This window comes from Bos indicus, chromosome 13 (genome assembly GCF_029378745.1).
Source record: "Bos indicus isolate NIAB-ARS_2022 breed Sahiwal x Tharparkar chromosome 13, NIAB-ARS_B.indTharparkar_mat_pri_1.0, whole genome shotgun sequence".
Classification (NCBI taxonomy): domain Eukaryota; kingdom Metazoa; phylum Chordata; class Mammalia; order Artiodactyla; family Bovidae; genus Bos; species Bos indicus.
In genome coordinates this window covers 59,297,891-59,324,732 of record NC_091772.1, presented here as the reverse complement: position 1 = coordinate 59,324,732, position 26,842 = coordinate 59,297,891, and the positions used below count along the sequence as shown (strand labels likewise).

General features: G+C 45.3%; 1 long non-coding RNA gene across 2 annotated transcripts in view; it reads left to right on the top strand.

Moving 5' to 3' along the window:
* The first annotated feature begins 243 nt into the window (after positions 1–243).
* LOC109567840 (uncharacterized) overlaps positions 244–26,842 on the top strand; it is a 52,016-nt gene continuing 25,417 nt past the window's right edge. For both annotated transcript variants that reach the window (XR_011570160.1, XR_011570159.1), the window contains exons 1-2: positions 244–547; positions 4,522–4,599. This is a non-coding gene — a long non-coding RNA (uncharacterized lncRNA). The remainder of the gene's footprint in view (positions 548–4,521; positions 4,600–26,842) is intronic.

Genomic DNA, 26,842 nt, shown 5'->3' with positions numbered 1-26,842 from the left:
AAGTGTGTGGCCTTAAATAAGAAGGAAGGGAAGAGGGAGAGAAAGAATTCTCTCCATCCTTGAACTGAAAGCCTGATACTCCTTGCTAATTGGACCACCTCTGACCAATGCCCGGTGGCCAGGGAAATGCTGTGTGCTTATTGGCTTAGGTCTGAGTCACTTGAACCAATCATGGTGGAAGGTGGGGAGAGAGCATTCTGATTGGCTTAGGCAGATGGCGATGGCTGCAATCAGAGGGTGGAGGTGTGAACATCCTGCTGGCCTATTAGATCACCGAGCCCAGGGCTAGGTCACAGCAGGCAGGCTGTACCACCTCACTGTGCAGGACAGTGTCGTCCTTAGGGGTGGCGGAAGTAGCCGTTGGGCCATATTGGCTTCCTCTCCTGTGGTCTGAGGCTCTGTTTTCCTGGACCCCATGCCCTCTGCCGCATCCCCCATCTACTACCTCTCCGCACTTCCTAACTGCATCCCGAAACCAGGATTCTACCACATTCTGAGCCCACGCCTTCTCCTGAACTCAGAGAGAGTCCTAACTGACAGTTTGGAGGTTAGACGGTTTTTATTGTTTTCTCCTTGGCTGTGTAATGAGAATGCTGTGTAATAAGAAAATGAAACTTTTTTTTTTTAAAGAAAAATTAGAAGAAAGCTGGGAGGGATGGGACTCGTAAAAATAAAAGCACAAATCCCAACTTTAGTAGCAAATTGTATTTCACATAGCTCTAAACAAACTAGGCTTGAGACAGTTCTACAAGAGCCAACCAGATGCATAGGAATTGTTTCTCACAAAGGCAGCGCCAAAGGAAGGATGCAAGCAGGGAGATTCTCAAGGGAAAAGACCCTCCAGGCTTCTGAGGTTGCATTATAGTAATTGCTGTCAGTGCCCATGGTTTTCTGAGGCCTTACTGTGTGAACAGTTACCTATGCATATTATCTATCATCCTCCCTAAGGCCTCCTAGCACAGAACAGGCACCTGAGGCACAGAGGTCAGGGGGCTTGCCTCAGGGCGTGTGGTTTGCAGTCGTAGGACTGGCACCCACGTCCGTGTTTCTTTCTCCAGAGCTTTCTAACCACTGTCGTTCCCTGCCTCCCTTCAGATCTGGGACTTGAGAAAGTTTGCCGGCTGTGTTTTCTGGAGTGAGCTGGGGCCTGAGGCAAACAGAGCCTGCCCTCCTGGTTTCTGTAATCTGTTGGGTTTTGGTTTGGTTCTTGTAGGTCTATTTCAAGCTGGCCAGAGAAGGGGTCTTATTCTTTTTTACTTCCTTTTCCCTGAGTTGCAGTTGCTCAGTCATTCAGTCATGTTCGCCACCCTGTGGACTGTAGCCCACCAGGCTCCTCTGTCCATGAGATTTCCTAGGCAAGAGTACTGGAATGGGTTGCCGCTCCCTTCTCCAGGGCATCTTCCCAACCCAGGAGCTGAACCCAAGTCTTCTGCATTGGCAGGTGGATTCTTTACCACTTGAGCCACTTGGGAAGCCCCCTTCTCCTGAATTCTCCACAACTAAGTTGGCTCCAACAAACCTGGAGTCATCTAACTTTTGGGGTATTTTATTTATTTGTTATTTTAAAAATATGTATTTATTTATTTGGCTGTGCTAGGTCTTAGTTATGGCACATGGGATCTTTTTTTTTAATAATTGTGGCATATGGGATTTTTAGTTGCAGCATGTGAGATCTAGTTCCCTGACCAGGGGTCAAATGTGGGTCCCCTGCATTGGGAGATGAAAGTCTTAGCCACTGGACCACTTTGGGGTGTATTTTAGATGAGAGGGAAGCAGTGTACTGTTAACCCTTCCAATGGGCAAGATCCCTAGACTTGGGGAGCAATGAGAGTACCTTTTCATCCTGACTTTGTGGGGAGAGGCGGACTAGAAAGGGTCAAGATAATCTCTCTGAGAGATAAGTGCTAAAAAGTCAAGAAAGCAAGATGAAGTGGTCGAGGGGGATGGCTTCAGATGGGATTAGGCAGGACCTCTCTGAGGAGGTCCTTTCTCTAAGCAGAGCCCTGAATGGTGGGGAGGAACCAGCCATGGGAGAGTCTGGGGAGAGAACCTTGCAGGCAGATGGAGCAGCAGGTGTTAAGATTTGGAGGGTGAACACAAGCTAGCCAGACGAGAGGGGCAGGGGACGTGGGAGGAAAGGCCCCACTGGAAGAAGGAACTGTATGACCTGGAATGTCTCTAAGCCCTTGAAAGTTTCTGCCATTGTCAGCTGTGACATCATCTGAGTCTATGCCCAGTAGTCTCCCCAACCTGGTAACACAGGGGTCCACTCAGTGGCCAAAGAACATGGTCTTTGGGGCCTTCAAGGGCAGTGAAGTCGGGGGGCACTGTGGGTGTCACCCTGCTCTCCTTGGGGAAGGGAAGTTGCAGGTTGGGAGAGAGAGTTGACTCCGTCCCACTCAGATTCGGATCAAAGGGACCAGAGCGACAACCCACCGTGTGTGGCAGGCACAGACAGTCCCCCCACGGGGACCCTGGAGCTTCTTACTAGCTAGCTGTTTCACTCGGGCTCAGCAGCCTGTGAGGCCAACAGCCCGGAGGGGTGCAGCCTGCCTCGCTGCCAGGCTCAGAATGCCAGGAGGAAAGAAGAGCAGGTTTTGCTGAGAAAGCATGAGTAGTCACTTATAAAAATGCTTTCTGTTGGTTTTTTTTTTTTTTTTCTCTTGCTTTTCCTCTTTCCAGTTCAGAGCAGAAGGCACCGCCTTATCCTGGAGGCAACGTCAGGTTGTTTTTCAAAAGTGAAAACTGATATTTGCTCTCTGAGCTGTGTTGATCTTCATTTTAGTGGCCCTCCAGGCAAGCAAATAAGAAAATATCAGTTTCTGGGATAGGAGAACTGAGAGATGCCATAATTGAGGGGCAGCAACCCAAAATTTAATATGGGTGATTTGTTTAAATATTCACTGGATCTGTTTAAACTTTCCAAATAACCAAAATTATATCCTGGGGAGGCTGTAGGGTGCATAGGTCAAGTACATGGGTCATGAACACTTGAGTTTTAGTCTTCCTTTTGCCCTTTACTAGCCCTAAGAATTTGGGCAAGTTCTTTATCTTTATATGGCTTTCCTGGGGGCTCACACAGTAAAGAATCTTCCTGCAATGTAAGAGACCTGGGTTCAATCCCTGGATTGGGAAGATCCCCTGTAGGAGGAAATGGCAACCCACTCCAGTATTCTTGCCTGGAGAATTCCACGGACAGAGGAGCCTGGCAGGCTACACCCCATGGGGTTGCAAAAAGTCGGACACGACTGTGACCAGCACACACTCATCTTCATAAGTCTCAGTTTACTTGTGTTACAAAATGGAAATAAGGGACCTCCCTGGTGGTCCCTGTTAGCTCAGTTGGTAAAGAATCCATCTGCAATGTGGGAGACCTGGGTTTGATCCTTGGGCTGGGAAGATTACCTGGAGAAGGGAAAGGCTACCCACTCCAGTATTCTGGCCTGGAGAATTCCATGGACTGTATAGTCTGTGGGGTTGCAAAGAGTCGACACGACTGAGTGACCTTCATTCACTGGTGGTCCAGTGGTTAAGACTCTGCACTTCCTATGCAGAGAGTGCGAGTTTGATCCTTGGTCAGGAAATTAAGATCCCGTGTGCTGTGAGGCATGGTTGAAAAAATTAAAAACATAGAAATAAATTAACAAAAAAGGAAATAAGATCAATTTTTAGGTATTCATACAAATGTGTTTGAATGTCAATATACATGTATAATTTTTAGTTTAAAAAATGGAAATAATAAATCTTTCTCATAGAATTGTTGTACCTGACAAATAATAGATGCACAGTGTCTGCTTGAATATACATAAGGTGTTTGGGGTTGTGCTGGGGCATGACAGCAGCTCATGAAATTTAAGCATTGGTATAACAATAATAATTAGTGTAATAGTCGTGCTAATGAGGGGTAGATACTGGAGTCAGACTTTCTGAGTTACCTGGCTCTCCTACTTACCAGCTTTGTGGCTCTAGTCAAGTTAGTTGACTTCTCTGAGCCTCAGTTTTCTTGACCACAATATGGAGATGATAGTAAAACATGGTTATGAGGATGACATGACTAAGAACTTAGAACTGAGCTAGATACAGGGTGAGCACTATGTGAATGTTGCTGCTAAGCCGCTTCAGTCGTGTCCGACTCTGTGCGACCCCATAGACAGCAGCTCACCAGGCTCTGCCATCCCTGGGATTCTCCAAGCAAGAACACTGGAGTGGGTTGCCATTTCCTTCTCCAGTGCATGAAAGTGAAAAGTGAAGTCGCTCAGTCGTGTCCGACTCTTCGAGACCCCATGGACTGCAACCTACCAGACTTCTCCGTCCATGGATACTGTTATATTATTATGAATAGTGTGTTGTTCCAGTGCTAGAGAGTATTCTTTCTGAGAGCAGGGACTTGGTCCTATTCTCCACTATATCCCCAGTGTCTGCAACAGTGCTTAGCACACAGTAGGTGCTAAGTAAAATTTCACCAACTTTGTTGAATAAATGAAATGGAAGGAAAAGAATAATTTCTGTGTTTCTTTGCAGCTGGAAAGATCCTGAGCCCCTCTATATGCTAAGAACGGTGATAAGTCTAAAATGGAATCCCCTCTCCCCTGACTCCAAGTAGGTGACTTTCATGTTCACATTTCTTGCCCCAAATATAACAGCACTCAGCAATGGGAAGCAAGGGCTCCTTGGTTCCCCATGAACTCACAGTGCTAAATAGGAACCCTGTCTCCACCATGCATCTCCCAGCAGGGTCACCCCTGGCTCAGGAGCCTGGAATCTCACTGGAGACTCACGGTCAGTTCATTTGCATCTCTATGGCCTTCCCAGGGAAGATGGATGAAATAGTACTGATACATGTAGATGACACCAATTATGCCATTTTGATGGAGCTTTGTGTTCACACATCTGACTGAAGGGGAGAATAAAGGGGTGCACACAGGCTACGGCACACAGGCTACTGAGGGGCAGAGCGAGATGAGAAGATGAGCCAGCTAAGGAACCACAGAGCATTCCTAGGATACTAATTTAGGCTGGCAGTGTGAGACCATCCCTCAAGGAACTATTGGTTGTCACCAGACTGCCTCCATAGAAGGGTGTGCCAGTGACGTGTGGGGGTGCTGAGAAGGGCCAGACCTGAATTGCTCTATAGAATAAAGCTTGGAGTCCTTGTAGCATTGCTTCTATGCTTGAAAGCCAGTAGGGCTTTTATCCTGCTTCCCATAAGTGGTCATGTCTGGGGCAGGTGGTGATGTGTCAGCGTGTACAGCTGTAGCTTAAACATGGCATGTATTTCAAAGCTGGTTAGAAACCCTTTTAAGACAATTTAATACAAGTATCAATGAAGTAGGATGATCAACTGTTTCATAGATTTTTAAGTTAAAACACAGGACATCAAAAAAATGTTACATCCGCTCCAGTCAGATCATCCAGATTCTCAGAGAACTTGTTTGCTTTTGTATCAGCAATTAGAAATATTCTGGCGGACACATTTATGAAGTACTGGTATTCTTAAAACCCTGAAGTGGGACCCAGCCAATTGGCCATCTCCCTTTAATTCTTCCTGTGAGACTGATTTCTGGAAGGAGTTGACGTCTTTGATCTTGAACTCCCTCAGAGAAACAGGCTAGAGTTAAGCTATTATTAGCACTGATGGGGCATTTAGAAGGAGAGTTTTTTGGTTTCTGGGACAAAACCCAATCAAAACTGGTTAAAGCCAAAAAAGGACACTGTTTGGCTCACAGAATTTGGAAACACAAGGATGGATTCATGGATTCATATGTGGTCATCAAAGCGTACATTCTCTCTCTTTAAAGCTCTTCTCTCTCTTTCTCTGTCTGGCCTCTTGATATTTTTCTACAGAGGGACTTCCTTTATGCAGCTGTGCAAAAGTGGGAGGGTCATAGACACTGACACAGCCAAATTTACACACGAGGCAACCTTGTCCCATGGCCAGCCCAGAGATATGAGAGGGCTCAGATTTCTCAGGGTCTGCCCATAAAATCCCAGGGCAGGGGTCTGATTGGTCCAGTCTGGCTCATGTGGGTGTGCCTAGGCCAATCATAATGGCCAGGGAGACGACACACTGTGATTGGCCTGACCTGGATTATGTTTCCCTTTAAGGAAGGTGATGAGGTAGTAGATAACTGGACAGCAGAACCACATGCTCCCCAAAGGTAGAAGGGAGTCATTTACCAGAGTTGGGGAGAAATGGGGAGTATGGGGGCAGAAATAAAGCACAGATATACACCACCTAGGAGAAGGTGTTCATGTTTGGAGGAACAGGAAGGCACCTAACGTCTTCTTGTGAAGTTAGCTCCAGGTAGGCATGGGCTTCATTTAAAGACAGGTTCCACATTTTCAGAGACCTTATCTGCCTTCTCAGGAGGATATTAAAAATTAGAAAAGGACACTTGTTTTCATGATCAGAACATGACTTTGGTTTTGATTTCTGTACATGTTAATAGGGTGGGAGAATGTTCTGGAGCCAATGGCTCAGTCGTGGTGCTAGTTTCTAATTCTGTGCATCCAGCAATCCACAAGCTGCCTGTGTAGCTCGACGGGTGCACCAAAGAAGAAAGATTCATGGACAAAACTTTTGAAATATGTAATAGTTTTAAGCCAGAGGCCACAAAGCAATGGCATGCTTTCTTTGGCCAGCACAGAGTTTAGGAAAAAAGAAAGACAAATGCTTGCCAACATTTAAGAATTGGAACATTTCACATGAAAACATGGATTTCCGGCTTCTCTAGGAAAACCATAAGATCTGGTCCTGCTAGGCCCAGAGTTGCACACGGTCATAGTGGGCTGGACTGAGAACAGTGACCCCTTTTAACAGAATGTTAAACTCTAGCTTGCTACAGTCTCCACCACTCCCTATCGCTTAATTCATTTGTTCATTCTCATTTCCTGTTTGACCTCTGTGAGCGTTAGCTTTTGCATGTCCTATGTTTTACAATAACAAATTCCCCAAGCAAAATCTCTGGAAAACTAGGTCTTTCTTTTTCTAGCTTTGTGACCGTAGGCAAGTTATTGTTGTTCAGTTGCTAAGTCGTGTCCAACTCTTTGTGACCCCATGGACTGCAGCACGCCAGGCTCCTCTGACCTTCAGTATCTCCTGGAGCTTGCTCAAACTCACGTCCGTTGAGTCAGTGATGCCATCCAACCATCTCATCCTCTGTCACCCCCTTCTCCTCTTGTCCTCAATCTTTCCCAGCAGTAGTCTTTTCCAGTGAGTTGGCTTTGCATCAGGTGGCCAGAGTATTAGAGCTTCAGCTGCAGCATCAGTCCTTCCAATGAATATTCAGGGTTGATTTCTTTAGGCAAATCACTTCTCTCTGAATCTCAGTTTTTATATCTGGAATTTGGGGATGAAATACTACAGTTAATCAATCCTTATTGAACATCTGTTTTGCTGGATGCTGTGAACAAGTAGACGTTGTGGGGGCAGGTGAGAGTAGGTATTAGTGAGTCAAGGAGGTGGGAAGCACACTTTAGGGAGGTGACAAAGTGACATACTGTATCTACATCATTTAGTCCAGAGGTTGGCAAACTACAGCCCATGACATCTGCTATTGTAAATAAAGTGTTCCTAGTCCACAGTCACACCCATTCACTTACATACTGTGTGTAGCACTACAGCTGTCTGCGTACAGCCTCAAAGTTGAGTAGTTGCAACACAGACCATAAGACCCATGAAGCCTGAAATATTTATTATCTGGGCCTTTAAAGAAAAAGTTTGCCAGCTCCTGCCTTAGCCCAAAGCCTGGATAAACAGAAGGAACTCCATCAATTGCAATTTTTTATTAGTAACGGTCCCCTCCCTGCCTCACTTGCTGATCCTTCAAGGCTGGGAGGCCTTAATTGCCAACTAGTCTCCCTCCCCAACGACCCTTTTGTTCATTTGTTCAGCATCTGTGCTCCTTGTTCAGGTAAACTGCTGAATCCATACTGGCTACTTCTTCATATAGATTTCATGGAAAGTTTAACGTGGCCCTAGTAGGGGCAGGGTTGCAATTCACCCACTGTCCCTTTCTGTGTGTCGAATCAAGTTAATCAGACCAAATCAAACACAGGATTAGGCAGGCCACAGCTTGAAACCCCACATAGAAAAGGCCGGATCAGTGTTAGCTTACATTTTTTGATGGGGTGTGTGGCAGACTTGCTGAGGTTTTACGGTCTCATCAATGATTCTACCCCTGCACCAGCCTGACTACGTGCCAGAGACTTCTGTCTTCACCCCAGCAGCATCAGCACAGACCTTCGGCCTGGGTGGGGTCACAGGGAGAAAGCAGGTGTTGCCCAAGAGTATGGAGCAACAGCAAAGAGTCTTGTGGGTAACCACGGAGGTCAGCAGAGTCCAAGGGCAGCGCCCGCTCCATGGGTGTGTGACCTGGGTGGTTATACAGGTCCCCATGCTCAGAAAAGCCCTGCTCTGTTAACGCTTTTTGTCAGAGTCTTGAAATTCCTTTTTTTAAAAAAAATTTTTAGTTTTTGGTCACGTCACTTGGTGTGTGATATCCTGGTTCCTTGACCAGGGATTGAACCCGAACCCTGTGCACTGGAAGTATGGGGTCTTAACCGCTGGAATGCCAGGGGAGTCCTTTGAAATTCTTAATAATGTTTAATGTGCATTTTGCACTGGGCCCTGCAGATTTTGTAGCCAAGCCTGACCTTGGGGGTATGGGCTTGCTTAGGTTTCAATTTTGGAGGGGTTGCAGGGGGTCCTGTGGGAATTAAAAGTGATCAGATTTCCTAGTGGGCCTTAGAGCTCCTGGTTCTGCACTCCAGACAGTTCTGAGGGGAGGGCAGAGGAGGGTAGGAAGGGAGTTAATAATATGGGGTTGGAGACCGAAAGGACCCCCCTTCCTTCTCTGGTAGCTGATGGGGCAAGAGCAGGACAAAAACTGCATCGTTTACAGGGACGTCAGTGGCTTCCCTGGTGGTTCAGTGGTAAGGAATCTATCTGCCAATGCCAGGAGACTCGGGTTCAGTCCCTGGGTTGGGAAGATCCACTGGAGGAGGAAATGGGAACCCACTGCAGTATTCTTGCCTGGAAAAATCCCATGGACAGAGGAGCCTGGCAGGCTACAGTCCATGGAGTTACAGAGTCAGATGCGACTGAGCACGTGCGTCTCATGCACCCCCAAGAGAACTCTAAGTGGGCACCCTTGTGTGGGATGTGAGAATCAGCCAGGTAAGGAATTTTCCAGAGGTCACAGAGCTAGTAATCATGGAGAGTGGGATTTGGCCATCTGAGCTCAGAACTCCTGGATATGTTATTTAATCTCTCAGTTTCCAAGTCTGGAAAAATGGAAGCCAATAAAGCTAATTTGGAGCATCATTGGGAAGATTGGAGAAGGGATATATACAGTGTCTAGCATACAGCATGAAGTGCATGGTCACTAGGTAACAACCTGTGATAATGATGGTGGTGATGATGGTGACAGTGATGGTGGTGATGGTGGTGGTGGTGATGGTGGTGATGGTGGTAATGGTGGTGGTGGTGATGTTGATGGTGGTGACAGTGGTCCTGGTGGTGATGGTGGTGGTGGTGATGGTGATAGTGGTGGTGGTGACGGTGGTGATGGTGGTAATGGTGGTGGTGGTGATGTTGATGGTGGTGACAATGGTCCTGGTGGTGATGGTGGTGGTGGTGATGGTGATAGTGATGATGGTGATGGTGGTGGTGGTGGTGGTGGTGGTGGTGGTGGTGGTGATGGTGATGGTGGTGGTGGTGGTGGTGGTGGTGATAGTGATGATGGTGGTGGTGATGGTGATAGTGATGATGGTGATGGTGGTGGTGGTGGTGGTGGTGGTTGTGGTGATGGTGATGGTGGTGGTGATGGTGATAGTGATGATGGTGATGGTGGTGATGGTGGTGATGATGGTGATGGTGGGGGTGGTGGTGATGATGGTGATGGTGATGATGATGGTGATGGTGGTGGTGGTGATGGTGATGGTGGTGGTGGTGGTGGTGATGGTGGTGATGGTGATGATGATGGTGATGGTGGTGGTGGTGATGGTGATGGTGGTGGTGGTGATGGTGGTGATGGTGATGGTGATAGTGATGATGGTGGTGGTGATGGTGATAGTGATGATGGTGGTGGTGGTGGTAGTGGTGGTGATGGTGATGGTGGTGGTGGTGGTGGTGGTGATGGTGATGGTGATAGTGATGATGGTGGTGGTGATGGTGATAGTGATGATGGTGATGGTGGTGGTGATGGTGATGATGGTAATGGTAGTGGTAATGGGGGTGACACCAAATCCTGTACTGTTTCTAGCTCTAGCTTTGCTGACCCTTATCCACCCCACTAAAAGGGCAATTTGTCCCATAGGAAAAACGTGGAGCAAAAGGTCCTTTTGCTCCCTGAGTGTATTTCCTGTGGGTGCCATAGTAAGTTACCACTCACTGGGTGGCTTAAAGCAACAGAAATGTATTTTCTCATAGTTCTGGAGGTCAGAAGTCCAAAATGATTCCAATACTGATTCTTCTTGGAGACTCTGAGGGCAAATCCACCCATGCCTCTCCCCTGCTTGTGGCAGCTGCAGACGATCCCTGGAGTTCCTTGGCTTGTAGCCTCACCTCTCCAGTCTCAGCCTCATCTTCTCTTGACCTTTCCCTCTTGGTGTCTCTGTGTGTCCTTTTCTATCTCTTATAAAGACACTCTTGTTTGATTTAGGGTCTGTCTTAATCAAGGGTGATTTTACTTCTAACCTTGTATGTGTGCGTGCTAAGTTGCTTTAGTCTTGTTCGACTGTTTGCTACTCCATGGACTGCAGCCCGCCAGGCTCCTCTGTCCATGGGGATTCTCCAGGCAAGAATACTGGAGTTGGTTGCCATGCTCTCCAGGGGATCTTCCCAATCCAGGGATTGAACCCTCATCTCTTGTGTCTCCTGCATTGGCAGATGGTTTCTTTATCATTAGCGCCACCTGGAAAGCCCTATTTCTATCCTTACCTGAATTAAATCTGCAAAGACTCTATTTCCAAATAAGGTCTCATTCTGAGGTCCTAGGTGAATATAAGTTAGGGGGCAGGCATGCAATTTAAGCCATTCACTGGGGTAGGTCAGTAGCGTTCCAAGGAACTGAGGGGGACCTGTCATGCCCCCAGGCATTGCTCACCAGGCAGCTGTCACAGTGGCTGTTGTTAGTGCTGTGGAAATTCCAGTGGATTTGTCCAGGGCACCTCTTTGAGCCTCAAGGACGATGACTCACCCAGGAGTCATCCTGGCGTGTGCCGGCCCAGGGAGCTCATGGGTGCACCCAGCCCTGGAAGTCCAGCGGCCCCCAAGGAATGGGAGCTCCCAGTGAGGCCCAGCAACCCCTCTCTGGGGGTCATGTGACCTTGGAGGCTGCGTGTTGGGGGCTGGGCTGGGCTCTGGTCACATTTACCTGGCTTTACTTCTTTCAAATAAAATGTTGGTAAAGGAAATTGCAGGAATTTGGAATTTGCTATCCTTGTGGGCAGGCTGCAACCCGTGGAGGCAGCTCGGGCGGTATGTGGGCTCCCTGGCAGTGCTGGGAGGATTCAGCCGGATACAGTGATGTCCCCTGGACCAGCAAGACTGCTCCGAGGCGGAAGCGGCCTCTGAGGTTTATTCTGTGTGTCAGGAGGGGACAGTGTGGCCGAGAGAGAAGGGGGAGAGAGGTTAGACCATGAGGGCATAGCTCGCCTTTCTTAAGAGTGATATGAACAGAGCTCTGTTGGAAGGGGGCCCCTGTTCCCCACCATTTCAATTGGGAATGCCCTTCAACCATGCCTACATCCCTGAGTTGGCAAGAAAACACCTGAGAACCCTTCTATTTTATTTATTTATTTATTTTTGAGAGAAAGCAATAGCCAGGTTCGGGGGAGGGGGGTGGTTGTGTTTGAGGCCAGTTTTCTCAAATGTGTTTGGTTCAGGAGGGGGCTGTGTGTTTGGTAGGAGTGGGTGGCATGAGGGTGACTGTACATACTGATGTTCTTCATCTTGTTTGTGGAGTTGGGAGTCTTTGGGACGTCCTCCCCTCCATTGGGGTCCTGACCCTAGGATCTGGGGAGCACAGAGGCTCTAGGTGCCCTTGGAAGCTGGAGGGGGGTTCAGAGAAAAACCGGGGATTTCTTTGAAATTCTATTTTCCTTACAAATGTGGAATTTGTTGTTTTATTAGATGAATGTGGGTGGGGAGAATTGAGTGTTTCCTTAGTGGGCTGACATGAATGGGAACGTATACTTTTTAGTGCCTCCGATAATGATAAGGAGGAGGAAAAACAGAGGAAGGAAGGATGGAAGGGTGGGAAGGAGGGAGAAAAAAGAGGGAGAGAAAGAAGGGAGGAATAAAAAAGACCAAAAGACAAGGAGAAAAAGAAGAGAAAGAAGAAAAGAACAGGGCGCCAGAGAGTTCTCTAAGGAGGTGACATTTAAGCAGAAACTTGTTTGGGCCACAGGAGGCTTCAGGGGCTGAGTTGTGCAGTCGGGGAGCATGTGCAAAGGCCTTGGAGCTGTTTAAGGAACAGACAAGAGAGCCATGACTGAGCCTGGTGGGTTTGGGTCTGAATGAGATGGATGAGATGAGTTTGCCATTGGCAATATCCAGACCACAGGTCCAAATTCCTATGGGTGCCCAGCAGGAAGACGAGGCAGGCTGAGAGGGGATGTGGCCATCTGGGGTATATCCACTCACTGGAAGGCTGGCGGCTACCTGTGCATGCAGGCTTGATAATGCCATGTCTTCACTTTACGAGAGAGCCAGAATACAGATTGTGGTGTGAATGATGCTGGCTTCAAATGTAGAGACTGAAGAGAGAATTTGCAGACTGAACAGGGAATGTGGGCTGGGGCCATGGGTTCCAATGCTGGATTTGGTCATCATGGACTATTCTGGGGCACACCCATTGTTACCTCTTGGTCTGTCCCCAAGTCACAGGAACAGTCCTTTGCTTCGCTATCTTTGCAGCTGGCCGAGGGACTTAATCCAAGTAGGGGCACAGCCAGGAGGAAAAGGGTGTGTCTTCCTTAAAAGGCCTTGAAAGAAGGACTCCTATTCAGCACCTGAAAAGACCCATGTTTTCAGTGAGTGGCAGCCTGTTCAGGCAGGTCTGTGTGCGCTGTGACCTCTTCCAGAAGGGAGGTTTGCTTCATGAAACTTCAGTGTCTCTGCCCATGGAGGAATCTCCTCGGGCAACATCCGACACATTTACCTGCAGTCTCCACTTTGATGCTGGAGACTGAGGTCCTTAACCTTCTTCTGGGGATTATGAGAAGGGACCTCCTGGGTACAGTTGGGTCATCCTTGCCTCCAGTGAGGAAAGCTGGCACTCAGCCCCCAAGGAGAGTCTGCAGCCAATGTGTCAGTGAGCTTGTAAAGTCACATGGCACTGAGGAGGTGGTTGGTGTCTAGCAGAGTTGTAGAAAGTCACCCAAGTCTAGGCGACAGAAAGTGGACTCTCACTGGGTTAAACAAACTTGGAAACTCACCCAAGTTTAAGTGACACAAAGTGAACTCTCACTGGATTAAATAAACAAAAGAAGGTGACAACTTGGTGGACCTGGAGGGCATTGTGCTAAATGAGATAAGTCAGACAGAAGAAGACAAATATTGTATGCTCTCACCTGTATATGAATAAAAAAAAAAAAAAACCTGAAAACCAAAAAACCCAAGCTCATAGATTGGTAGTTGCCAGAGATGGGGAGGGGTGGGGTGGTGGGTGGATAAAATGGATGGAGGTGGACAAAAGGTACAAAATTCCAGCTGTAAGATAAATAAACCCTGGGGATGTCATGTTCAGTGGGTTGACTTTAGTTAACACTGCTGGATGGTGTATTTCAAAGTTGCTAAGGGAGCAAAAGAGGCACAGTGGTAAAAGGGACTCACCTGCCAATGCAGGAGACACAAGAGACATGGATTGGATCCCTGGGTCGGGAAGATCCCCTGGAGGAGGAAATTGCAACCCACTCCAGTATTTTTGTCTGGGAAATCCCATAGACAGAGCAGCCTGGCAGGCTACAGTCCATGGGATCACAAAAGAGTTGGACACAACTTAGTGACTGAGCATGACAGTTACAAGCACGAAGAGAGTAGATCCTAAAAGTTCTCATCACAAAGAAAAAAAAAAAATGTAACTAATGAGGAGATGGACATTAACTAAACTTATAAACTTATTGTGGTAATCATTTTGCAGTGTTTACATATGTCAAGTCATTATGTTGTACACCTTAAACTTATTCAATGATATGTCAATTATATTTCAATTAAACAGAAAGGGGAAAAAAAAGAAGGAATAAATTGGCTTATGACACTGAAAGGTCAGCCCCTGGGACATGGAAAGAAATCAGGGTCCCTTTGACCCTGATTTCCAGGATGCTCCCTTCTTAGCCACCTGCAGCTCTTGATGCAATTTCTAGCCTGACAAGTTCAGCAGAAGGAGTGCGAAAGCAGAACCTACGGCTGACTCCTACTGGTCCCGCTTGGTCAAGTGCCCATTTGTGATCCAACCGTTGTGACTCATCGGTCTGCCCTGGTTCCAGGGGATAAGGTCAAATCTGTAGTCCACAAGGACCAAATATAGAAGAGGAGTAAGTTTTCTAAAGCAAGTCAGACACTATTATTACAAAAAAGGGGAATGGCTGTTGGGCAGGAAAAAGCAAAAGACCATCACACCACAGAACACAGCTGATAAGTGGCAGGTACTCGTTTTGAGTCTAGGTCTAATTTGGGACCCATGTTTTTAATTTGGGGGTTCAGGAATGGATGGATCTAGGGAGGCAAAAAAAAAAAAAAGTTAGTAGCACTTGATTTTCCCCGGACTCTTCATTTCTCCTCTATGTTTTCCATTGGTTGGTTTCTTTCTCAGGCAGGCTTTTTTCTTTTCTTTTCTTTTGGCTGCTCTTGGTCTTTATTGAGGCGCTCGGGCTCTGGTTGCCGCATGTGTGGCTTTCTCTAGTTGCAGCACGGACTTCTCTTGTGGAGCATGGGTTCTAGGGCACCTGGGCTCAGTAGTTGGGGCTCACAGGCTTCTGTAGCTGGTTTAGTTGCTCCACAGCATGTGGAGTCTTAGCTCCCCAACCAGGGATGGAACCCACGTCCCCTGCATTGGAAGGAGAATTCTAAACCACTGACCCACCAGGGACGTTTCAGGCAGGCTTTTTTTCATGGTGTTCTTCAGCAACTCCAGATTTACAACTAATGGTTTAGCAACCTCTGTGGAAAGAAACCTATCTTTTCCTAAATAGCAAAAAAAAAAAAAAAAAAAATCACAGGGCTGATGCTCATTGGACTGACTTGGGTCCTATGCCCCTCCCTGATCAATCCTGTGGTTTGCTGGGAGCTAAGCTGACTGGCCAGCCCTGGAGCAGGGGATGATTCCCATCTGGATAGATGCATTGTGGGCCATGAAGAGGGGGACACTGATCACCTGAGACCATAGACGTCGCTCAAGGGAGGAGAGCACACAACTGGCCAGGCCCTGATCCTTTCCTTTAGGAGCCGGGGAAGCTGTGATGTGCCTGACAGCTGGGGTCAGCGGAGATGCAGGTTGGCAGTCAGGACCCTTACATTGTCGGCCACAGTGATTCATCAAGTGTCCAGTAGGAGCCTTAGGCAAAAAATTCTACATGGCCAGTATTCTCGTGGATTTGGTGGAACTGGGATTTCTAGGAGCAAATTGTTTGAAAGGGAGTGTGGACTGTCCCTCTAAGGACACTGGCACAGGTGTGGCAGGAAAAGGGCTTTGCATTTCTGCTATGATGACCTTTAAAGAGAATAATGCTTCCTAGTTGCACAGCACATGGTATTTTTGAAACTGTTGAAATCTGGGAACTCAGAAGAACCACGTAACAGCCCCAGAAAAGCCTGGGCAATCAGCCGCATTGTCATGGGCAGACACTGAGTGAGCACACAACATGGTGACCGTGTAGGTTATTAGGATGCCCAGGTGGGCACCTGGTCTCCTGGCCATTAACTGTACCAGCTTTTCCTATTTCACCACGGACTTAGGTGTCCTGAACGTGAGTTCTAGAATCAGAGGGCTGCTGGCTCAAGCCACTTATTAGCTGTCTGAACTTGGGTCCTGCACCTTGGTTGCCTCATGTGTAAAATGGGTAAGCAGTGGCACCTACCTAGTAAGACTGTGGTAGAGCTTAAGTGAGTTGCTATATGAATAGTCTTAGAATTACCCTGAGGACACAGAAAATATCATTAACGTTTACTGTTGTATCAAGTAGCAATTAGAGTCAACTGTGGCTAGGGCTTATTTTCCCACTTAACGCCCAGGGATGGGTAGTTGCTGGCATTCAGTTACAGGTTCTCTGGTGCCAGAGCTGAGGTGGCTGTGCTTCCTTTGGCTTCTCCCTTTAGTCCCAAGATGGCTGCTGGTGCTCCAACCATCATATCCATTTTCCAGTCAGGAATAATGAGGAATGAGGAGTGGCAAAAGGGCTCTCTTCCAACTGAGTCAGCCCCTTAAAGAATTCTCATGGATGCCACACCTACTGACTTCTGCTTATATAACATTGGCCACACACTTTACAAAGGAGGCATCAAAATGTGATCCTTTAGCCAAACTCATCTTAGGCTTTGATGATTCAGGATTTCTCTTAGAGAAGAGGAAGGAGACTGGATAATGGGAAGACATCCAGCAGTCTATGCTAGAGAGTTTTTGTTTTGCCTTTATTTATTTATTTATTTTTTAAGGGCTGTGCTACCAGACTTGCAAATCTGTTCCCCAACCAGGGATTGAACCCAGGCCCTGGCAGTGAAAGCACTGAGTCCTGGCTGAACCACCAGGGAAGTCCCTTGTTTTTCTTTTTCTGAAGCCATCATGCATATGAGGTTTACAGCAAGAGTCACACACTGACATGCCCATGAGCAAGTGTCCTTAAATGAATGAGGTAGGCTTTGGAGGCAGAGAGGTAATAGGGGGTGGTGGGGATTGGGGCAAATGGAAGAACTCATGTTCTGTCTCCAGTGGATCTAGCTGATACTTGTTGTGTGAGAAAGAGGGGCTGAGTGTTGCTAGAGCCTCAACTTTATCAAAGAAAAAGTGGATATACACAGTTTTAGATGAAATCTGCTGATTTTTGTGAGTTATTTTTTTCTTTTTTAATTTTTTGGCTATACCTTACCACGAGGCATGTGGGATCTTAGGATCTTAGTTTCTTGACCAGGGATCAAACCTTCACTCCCTACATTGGAAGTGTGAAGTCTTAACCCTCTAGACCAGCAAGGAAGTCAAAATCTGCTGGTTCTTAAATTATAATAATAAATTCAAATTTACCCTCTTCCTCCCTGGCTCCCCTCTGCTCCCCCAGTTACATGGGTCAAATAACACACAGTTATGATCTGGATCTTACTTTTTTTTTTTTAAGTCAGGTTTATTGAGGCATAATTTACAAACAATAACACCCACCCTTTTCAGGTGTACAGGCCTACAAATTAATTTGCAGCATATTGCAGACGTGTAACCATCATCACAACCGAACTATACAACATTTCTATTGTCCCTGAAATTTCCTTGTGTCACTTTCCAGTCATTGCCTCTATCCTTCCCTGGTGGCTCAGATGGTAAAGGATCTGCTCTCAATACAGGAGACCCAGGTTGAATCCCTGGGTCAGGAAGATCCCCTGGAGAAGGGAATGGTAACCCACTCCAGTATTCTTGCCTAGAGAATTCCATGGACAGAGGAGCCTGGCAGACTACTGTCCATAGGGTCTCAGACAGTGGGACACGACTGAGTGACTAACACTAACACACCCCTACCCTCAGCCTGTGGCAACTACTAATCTTAGAGAAATGTCTTCCATAGTTTTGCCTTCTCCAGCAGGTCATGGAAATGGAATCATATGGTACCTAGCTTCTGAGTCTGGCTTCTTTCACTTAGCGCAACGCAGCTGAAATTTGTCCATGCTGCTGTGTGTACAGTAGTCAGTTTCCCATTGTATAGATATACAAGTTAGTTTATGCTTTCACTTTTGATGGACATTTGGTTTGTTTCCAGTTTGGGGTGATTATGAGTTAAGCCATTATAAGCATTCATGTACAGAGTTTTGTGTCAATGTATGTTTTTATTTATATAGAGATAGATCTACGATGGTTTCTTTTTTAAAAATTTTATTTATTTATTTATTTTTATTTTTGGCTGCTCTGCGTCTTGGCTGCTGTGTATGGGTTTTCTACTGTTGCAGCACAGGCTCTAGGGTGCCAGGGGTTCAGTAGCCGCAACTCATGGGCTCAGTGGTTGCAGCTCCCAGGCTCCAGAGTTCGGGCTCAGTGGTTGTGGCTCATGGGCTAAGTTGCTCCATGGCATGTGGGATCTTCCCAGACCAGGGATTGAACCTGTGTCTCCTGCACTGACAGGTGGATTCCTATCCAGTGGGCCACCAGAGAAGTCCTAGGATGGTTTCTAAGGTGGCTGTATAGTTTTGCCCTCCCTTCAGCATTGTGAATGGGTCCTGGTTGTTGCTCAACCTCACCAGCACTTGGTATTGTCAAGTGGGTTGTTTCATTTTGTTTAGCCACCAAGTGATATGGAGCATCTTTCATTTGCTAATTTTAGTGTTCACATATATCCTTTGGTGAAGTGTCAGTTCCCACGTGTTGCCCGTTTTTAATAGAGTCACGTGTTTTCTCAGTGTTCTATTGTGAGACTTATTTATATATTCTGGATGCCAGTCCTTTATAAGATGTATCTTCTGCAACTATAGTGTCCCAGCCTGTGGCTTGTCTTTTTATTTTTGTAGCAGTTCCTTTTGAGGATCATAAGCTTTATAAAATCCAGTTTATTGATTTTATCATTTAAGGTTTATGGCTTTTGTGTTCTATCTAAAAACACCTGTGCATACTCCAAAGTCACAGAGGTTTTCTTCCAGGGTTTTCTTCTAGGGATTTATAGTTTTAGGTTTTACATTTAGACCTATGATCCATTTATTTATTTATTTCAAACTTGAATTCAATTTATTAAAGCTTATGATGTACCAGGCAAGAAGTTCTGGGACTTTTTTTTTAATTTTTAAATTTGTTTACTTTTAGTTGGAGGATAATTGCTTTACAATATTGTGTTGGTTTCTGCCATACATCAACATGAATCAGCCATAGGTGTACATATGTCCCCTCCCTCTAGAATCTCCCCCCCAGCTCCCATTCCACCCCACCCCTCTAGGTCATCACAGAGCGCTAGGCTGTGGTCCCTATGCTATACAACAGCTTCCCACTAGCTATCTATTTTAAATATGATAATGTCTATATTTCAGTGGACTCTTGCAGCTTGCCCCACTCCTCTCCTGCCCCACTGTGTCCATAAATCTGTTTCTATGTCTGAGTCTCTATTCCTGCCCTAAAATAGGTTCATCAGTTCCATCTTTCTAGATTCCATACATATGCATAATATACAATACTTGTTTTTCTCTTTCTGACTTACTTCACTCTGTGTAACAGGCTCTAGGTTCATCTACCTCATTAGAAGTGACTCAAATTCATTCCCTTTTATAGCTGAGTCATATTCCATTGTATATATGTACCAAACTTCTTTATCCATTCATCTATCAATGGACATCTAGGTTGCTTCCATGTCCTGGCTAATTGTAAATAGAGCTGCAGTAAATATTGGGGTACATGTGTCTTTCTCAGTTATGGTTTTCTCAGGGCATATGCCCAGTAGTGGGGTTCCTATGATCCACTCAACTTATTTTTTGTGTATAGTGTGAGGTATGAGGTTCATTTTCTGCACATGAATACGTGATTGTTCCAGCACCATTATTAAAAGACTTTCCCCTCTTCTTTGAATTGCTTTGACAGTGCTGTTGAAAGTCTGTTGACTCTGTATGTGTGGACCTCTTTTGGAGTCTGTATTCTGTTCCATTGGTCTGTGTGTTGTCTTTTATCATTGCCACACTAGTGCCCAGGCAAGAGTCCTGCATCAGAGCTAGCACTTACCATATTTTATTAACTTTTTAAAAATAAAATTTATTTTAGAATAAGTTTAGATTTACAGTGTAGTTGCAAAGACAGCAGAGGGAATCCCCCTCTACCTTTCACCCAGCTTCTCCTGATACAAACACCTATACACCCCTGTTTGTACATTTGTCAAAATGAACACATTAACGCTGGTACAATACTATGAACTAAATGACTTGGATCTCACCAGTTTTTCCATTAATTTTCTTTCTTCCTGTTCTGGGATCCAACCCAGGATACCAACACTGCATATAGCCATGGGTTTTCTTTTTTTTTTGCCATACTACGTGACTTGCGGCATCTTAGTTCCCTGACCAGGATGGAACCCTCGCCCTCCAGAAAGCCTGAGTCATAACCACTGGACTGCCAGGGAAGACCCAGCTGTGGGTTTTCTAGAGGCATATTTTGATGTCTCTAGAATCAATATTCATCTTATCATCAATATTGTCCTACAATGAAAGCTGGGTATTTGTTTTCCTACTGCTGCTGCTGCTAAGTCGCTTCAGTCGTGTCCGACTCTGTGCGACCCCATAGACAGCAGGTTAGCGGAACATAAAATTACAGAATGTCTTCGATTTTAGGAAATGTGGTATTTGTATTATTACTTGATCTCCTAAATCTCTACTTCCCCATCTGTAAAATGGGAACAATTCTATCACTCACCTTACACAGATGTGGAAGGGTAAAATGGCAGACTGCACTGGGAAGGTTTGGCACAGAGCTAGTAATGAATAAATGGTTAGTGTCAAACCATAATGTGAGCTCCATCCAAAGCCTGTGTGCTGAGGGCTGGTGAACACACCTTCCTTACCTTTCCCCACGTTGAAGAAAAGTTGCCAGGAGCCCTGATTTCTTAGCAGCTTTTGTTCTCCCCGCAGGAGCCCACAGGAATAGCTACCAATTAAAATAACAAAGTTTCGGGTGACAGCATTTGCAGAAAAAGCTGCAAATGTTTAATAAAAACCCAGTTGCTGGGAGAGCAAGACAGCTACCTCTTTCGGAAGACTTGAAGCCTCGTTTCTAGTTGGCCTGAGAATTTGCTCTTGTTAGAACAAGACTGTGTTTTCGCTCAGGCTTCAGACCCTGGCCCTCTCCTCGCCGAGTGTCTGGGGCCAGGCACCGGCAGTGTCTGTCCCCTTTTCTGCTTCCCCCTCCTCCCCACCCCCCCACATCCTGCGGTGTGTTCACTTGTCCTTTCTGGTTGGTGCCTTTTCAAAGCTGTATCAGTCACACATTTCTTGTGGATGGTTGAAAGTGTATAGAATCGAGATAATAAAAAAAAAAAGGACATTTAAAAAGTGATCTCTAACCCCACGACTCAAGAGATGGTCACTGTGGAGGCTGAGCACTTTTATCTTTCTTTTTTTGTTAAAAAATTCTTATTGACATTTTCTGTTAAAAATAATATTCACCATAAAAGAGACTAGAAATTGTAGAAAGAATACAAGAGTAAACCATCCCTTCTCATCTCACCATCCAGATTACCAATGTGAATGTCCACCCTTTCAGAACTTTAAACACGTATATTTTCATACATATGTTAAAATAGTGCAAGACTTAGTAACCGACAGCAGGTGTTGGGGGCAGACCTGGATTTAAATTTTAAATTTAAACTTTGCCTCCACTGCCAACTACCTGTGGCCAATTTATAGAACTACTCTGGTCCTCAGTTTCACTATTTACAAAATGGGGAGATTGTTGGAACTTACTCCAGTTGAGAACATCCCAGGAGACCCACTACAGAAGGCTGTTAGCAATCACGCCCTGAAAAATGGCAACAATGATTAATGTGTGCATCTCCAGTGCAGGAAAGATTACTCCACAGACCTGGTGACTTAAAACAACACCCGCTTATTATCTCACTGTTTTTTGAGGATCAGAATTCTAGGCACAGTATAGCTGGGTCCTCTACCCAGAGTCTCTCAAGGCTGCTGTCAATATGTTGCCCGGGGCTGGGGTTTCTTTCAGCGCCTGGGGTCCCGTCCTAAGGTCATGTGGTTGTTGGCAAAATTCATTTCCTGGCAGCCATAGAACTCATGGTGTCTGGCTTTTTCCAGGGCAGTAGGAGTACCCTGGGGCTACTAAGAGTCTGTCTTCTTCATCTCTCAACTCTTGACCCTCTTTTAAAAGGCTCACCTAATTAGGTCAGGCCCATCAGGATAAGACTCATTAGTAAAGACCCTGATGCTGGGAAAGATTGAGAGCAGGAGGAGAAGGGGGCGACAGAAGATGAGATGGTTGGATGGCATCACTGACTCAATGGACATGAGTTTGATCAAACTCCGGGAGATAATGAAGGACAGGGAAGCCTGGTGTCCTGCAGTCCATGGGGTCGCAAAGAGTAGGACATGACTTTGCAACTGAACAACTACAACTACTTCAGGGTAATCTCCTTTTTATGAACTCAAAGTCCAGTGTCCCCGGACCTTAATTACATCTGCAAAATCCCCTCATCTTTGCCTTATAACATAATCTAGGGGAGGGGGGAGGAGGGGGTGACATCCATCATATTCACAGGTCCTGCTCACACTCAAGACAAGGTGTTTACACAAAACTTACCTCAAGGGAAGCAAACCTCAGGGCCAGCTTAGAATTCTGCCGATCACAATTAGTAATCCTAAAGTCTTTCTGACACCCTGTGTTTTAGTTTGAGGGCAAACTAGAGAAACTTAAGCTGTTCCCAAAGATTCAGATCTTGGAAAGGATGATTTCTTGTATCTAACCAAGCACTGGAAATGATAATCCACTCCAGTACTATTGCCTGGAAAATCCCATGGACAGAGGAGCCTGGTAGGCTACAGTCCATGGGGTCGCAAAGAGTTGGACACGACTGAGCAACTTCACTTTTCAACCAAGCACTGGCATTGAACGTGCTTTTGAATAGATTGAACAAACCACTTCATTCAGAAAACATTGATTAATGAGCCAAGTTACTCATTTGTTCCTCAAGTAAGGACACCTCTGGGACCCCTGGACCTATTGCTGAAATGTGAACTCATGTTGGTACTGATCTAGCAGGATCTTTTATTGAGCAGTTACTACAACCAGGTACCACTGCTGCTGATCTCCTTGGTTTAGCTTCTTTTTTTCTCCCTGGTGGCTCAGTAGTAAAGAATCTGCCTGCCAATGCAAGGATGCAAGTTTGATCCCTGGTCCAGGAAGATCCCTTGGAGGAAGCATGGCAGCCACTCCAGTATTCTTGCCTGGGAAATTGCATGGCCAGAGGAGCCTGGCAGGCTACATACAGTCTATGGGGTTGCAAAAGAGTTGACCATGACTGAGCGACTGAACAACAACAACAACATCAACAATTCTACGACAACCTTTTGAGGGATATATTGGGATTCCCTCCACTTTTCGGAGAAAGTCAGGAAAGGTTGTTTAACTTGGCCAAGATCACACAGCTAGAGAGAAGCAAGGCTAAGACCAGGGTCCAGGCATTTTGTCTCTAGAGCCAGGGATTGAACCTGTGAATCCTGCATTGCAAGGTGGATTCTTAACCACTGGACCACCAGGGAATCCCCTAGGACTCAGGCCTTCAAAGGCCAGGTCAGAAGTCTCATTGGTTTTCTTGGCCCTGATTTTCTGTTCTGGGGACAGGAGCCTCTGGGTTTGAACCCAACTGGCTGACTCCAACGCGCTTGCCTTTTAGAATACAGAGGCTGAAGACCCTGGGTTCTCAAGCCTGGTTGCAGACACAGATTCTTTCTTTTTGTCTTCATTCTGTTGGCCTTGAGGGTGTGGTGCTGTGCAGTCCCCTGGGTGTGACCTCTGCCAGGCAGCCAGCTCAGGTGCAGGGAGGCATGGAGGGAGGGTCTGGAATGCCAGCCTCATCCACCACCAGCTTGCACACGTCTGGAAATCAAAGGCTCTGCCTGCTTTGGGAGAGACACCAAGGGCAGGAGAACTTCCCAGGGGCTTTCTTTTGCTCTGTTACTTTTTAAAAATTTTATTCTAAAGAATATTTATTTTTGTTTATTTGATTGTACCAGGACATAGTTGCAGCACGCTGGAGCTTGCAACTTGCCCTCCTTCTGGTCCCTATCAGCGTGAGGTTCACTTATATTTTTAGATCTGTCTGAGCTCAGATCATCTGGGTTAGACATCCAGACAATGGGGGTGCCGTTGCAGGCTTTCCGTGACTTTGTCTTTGGCAAATGGGTTGATTGTCCCTACAGGAAGAAGGATGAACCCCATAACACGTATTTGGAAATGTCTGTCCTGTCCCGACAATGAGCTCTCTGAGAATATGGCTAATTCTTCATCATTTCACAACACAGAGGTGATTGAGCAAGTGTCAGCCACAGTGAACCACAGCTGGACTTGACCAGATTCTGTCCCTGAATATTAAAAACAGATCAGTTTTCTTCTCAGAGCTCTAAAGATTTACAGATGGGCTGGGCATGGCTTGGAGGAGAGGACTGACTCTAAGTGACATAAAGAGAGGATGTCTAGAAGGGAGCTCTTTTAATCATGAACCTGGCCTTTTGATTCCCCAAGAAGCTTTGCCATTCTCAACACTTAGTAGCCTGGCCTGGAAATTGGAATTTATAGACAAAAATGATGTCTATTTTCATCTAAATGTTCCTAGGATTTTTTTTCCCTTAAAAAAAAAGTCTGTCTGAAATGTTATATGCACCTCAAAGTTCATTGCAGCACTGTTTACAACAGCCAAGACATGGAAGCAACCTAAATGTTCATCAATGGAAGAATGGATAAGGAAGATGTGGTACATATATACAATGGATTATTACTCAGTCATTAAGAAGAATGAAATAATGCCATCTGCAGCAACATGGATGAACCTAGAGATTGTCCTATTGAGGAATGTAAGTCAGACAAAGGGAACTATCATATGACATCCCTTATATGCAGAATCTAAAAAGAAATGATACAAATGAACTTACAGAACAGAAAGAGACTCACAGACTTAGAGAACCAACTTATGGTTCCAGGGAGAAAGGGTTGGGGAAGGGATAGTTAGGGAGTTTGGAATGGACATATATACCCTGCTATATTTAGAGTAGATAACCAACAAGGATCTACTGTGTATCACAGGGAACTCTGCTTAATACTATGTGGCAGCCTGGATGAGAGGTGAGTTCGGGGGAGAATGGATACGTGTATATGTAAAAAAATATGTATATAAATATTATAATATATCACGTAACTATAAATATTATAAAATTATAGATTATAGATATAAATATACATGTATATGCAATATATATACATATATTACTCTTAAAAAATCTGACTGTGATAACATGAACATGAAATGGCAAAATGGCAAATGGAAAAAGAAAAAATAAAACTTACCCCAAACTCTTTCACCCAATGATTATCACTGAAACATGATATCTTTCAGCCTTCTCTTATTAGCTCAGCTGGTAAAGAATCCGCCTGCAATGTAGAAGACATTGTTCAATTCCTGGGTCAGGAAGATCCACTGGCGAAGGGATAGGCTATCTACTCCAGTATTCTTGAGTTTCCCTGGTGGGTCAGCTGGTAAAGAATCCGCCTGCAATGTGCGAGACCTGGGTTGGATCCCTGGGTTGGGATGATCCCTGGAGAAGGGAATGGCTACTCACTCCAGTATTCTAACCTGGAGAATCCCATGGACTGTATAGAACAGGGGTTGCAAAGAGTTGGACACAGCTGAGTGACTTTCATTTGTACATAAATACTTATAATTGATTGTGTATAGTATGTTATAATATTGCTATTATACATCTTGTGCCAGTTTGAACTTTTTTTTGCTTTGTATCAAGAACATTTCGTCATCTCATGCAATAGTTGACATCGATCTGAGTGACTGCACAGCCCTTTACTATGAAAGGAAATCAACACTGACTTAAACAATTCCCCATTGTTGGATATTTAGGCGGATTCCAACTTTTTGCTATTGTAAATAACTCTACAGTGCACATCCTTGTACATAAATCTTTGCACACATCTCTGATTATTTCCTTAGGGTAAATTCCTAGAAGTAGAATTACTGGTGAAATGGTTCATACTTAGTAAGACTTTTTGTTAAGTACTGTCATGTTAGTCGAGAAAGCTAATGATAAATCACATTTCCAGTAGCAATAGAGTATTTCTCTCACGCTCTTTCTTCACCCTTGCTTGTCCTGGTGGATATGATACCAATTGAAACAGAGAAAAAAATATAAAGAAGTAATTCTGCCTTCTTGAGAAAACCAGTGTTAACAATTTGGTGAGTACTTTTTCCAGATTATTTTCTGTGCATACATGTGTGTATTTTTCAGATCTGGAATGATGTGTGCATAGTGTTTTATACCCCGATTTTTGTTCTATTTTTGTTTTTAGAATTATTTATTTATTTGGCTGCACCGCCTTAGTTGCGGCATGCAGGATCTACCACACTGTAGAGGCATGTGGGACCTTTTAATCGTGGCATGTGGGATCTAGTTCCCTGACCAGGGATCGAACTTGGCCTCTGCATTGGAAGAGTGGAGTCTTAGCCACTGGACTACTAGAGAAGTCCCATTAGTACTCTGATTTTTGAATCCAGTATACTGTCTTTATCTTTTCTGAAGCATCCTCCTTTTCCTTGATTCCATTATATTACACTGGGCATCTGTACTGTTGCAACATGTGTCACCAGTCTCTTAATGCTGGTCAATAGGCAGGCTGCTTTTGACTTTTCCCTTTATATGGTATGGAAATAAATTTCCTTTCCTATCTGTGGTTTCTAAATAATTCCTTACAAACAGAAAATGCTAGAACAGAGACTTCTCTAGTGGCCCAGTGATTAAAACTTTGTTTCCAATGCAGGGAAACCAGGTTTGATCCCTGGTCAGGGAACTAAGATCTGACATGCTGGATGGCCCAGCCAAGGAAAAGAAAAAAATAGAACAAAAAAGAATGCAGATTGTAAAGATTTTAATATGCATAACAAAACT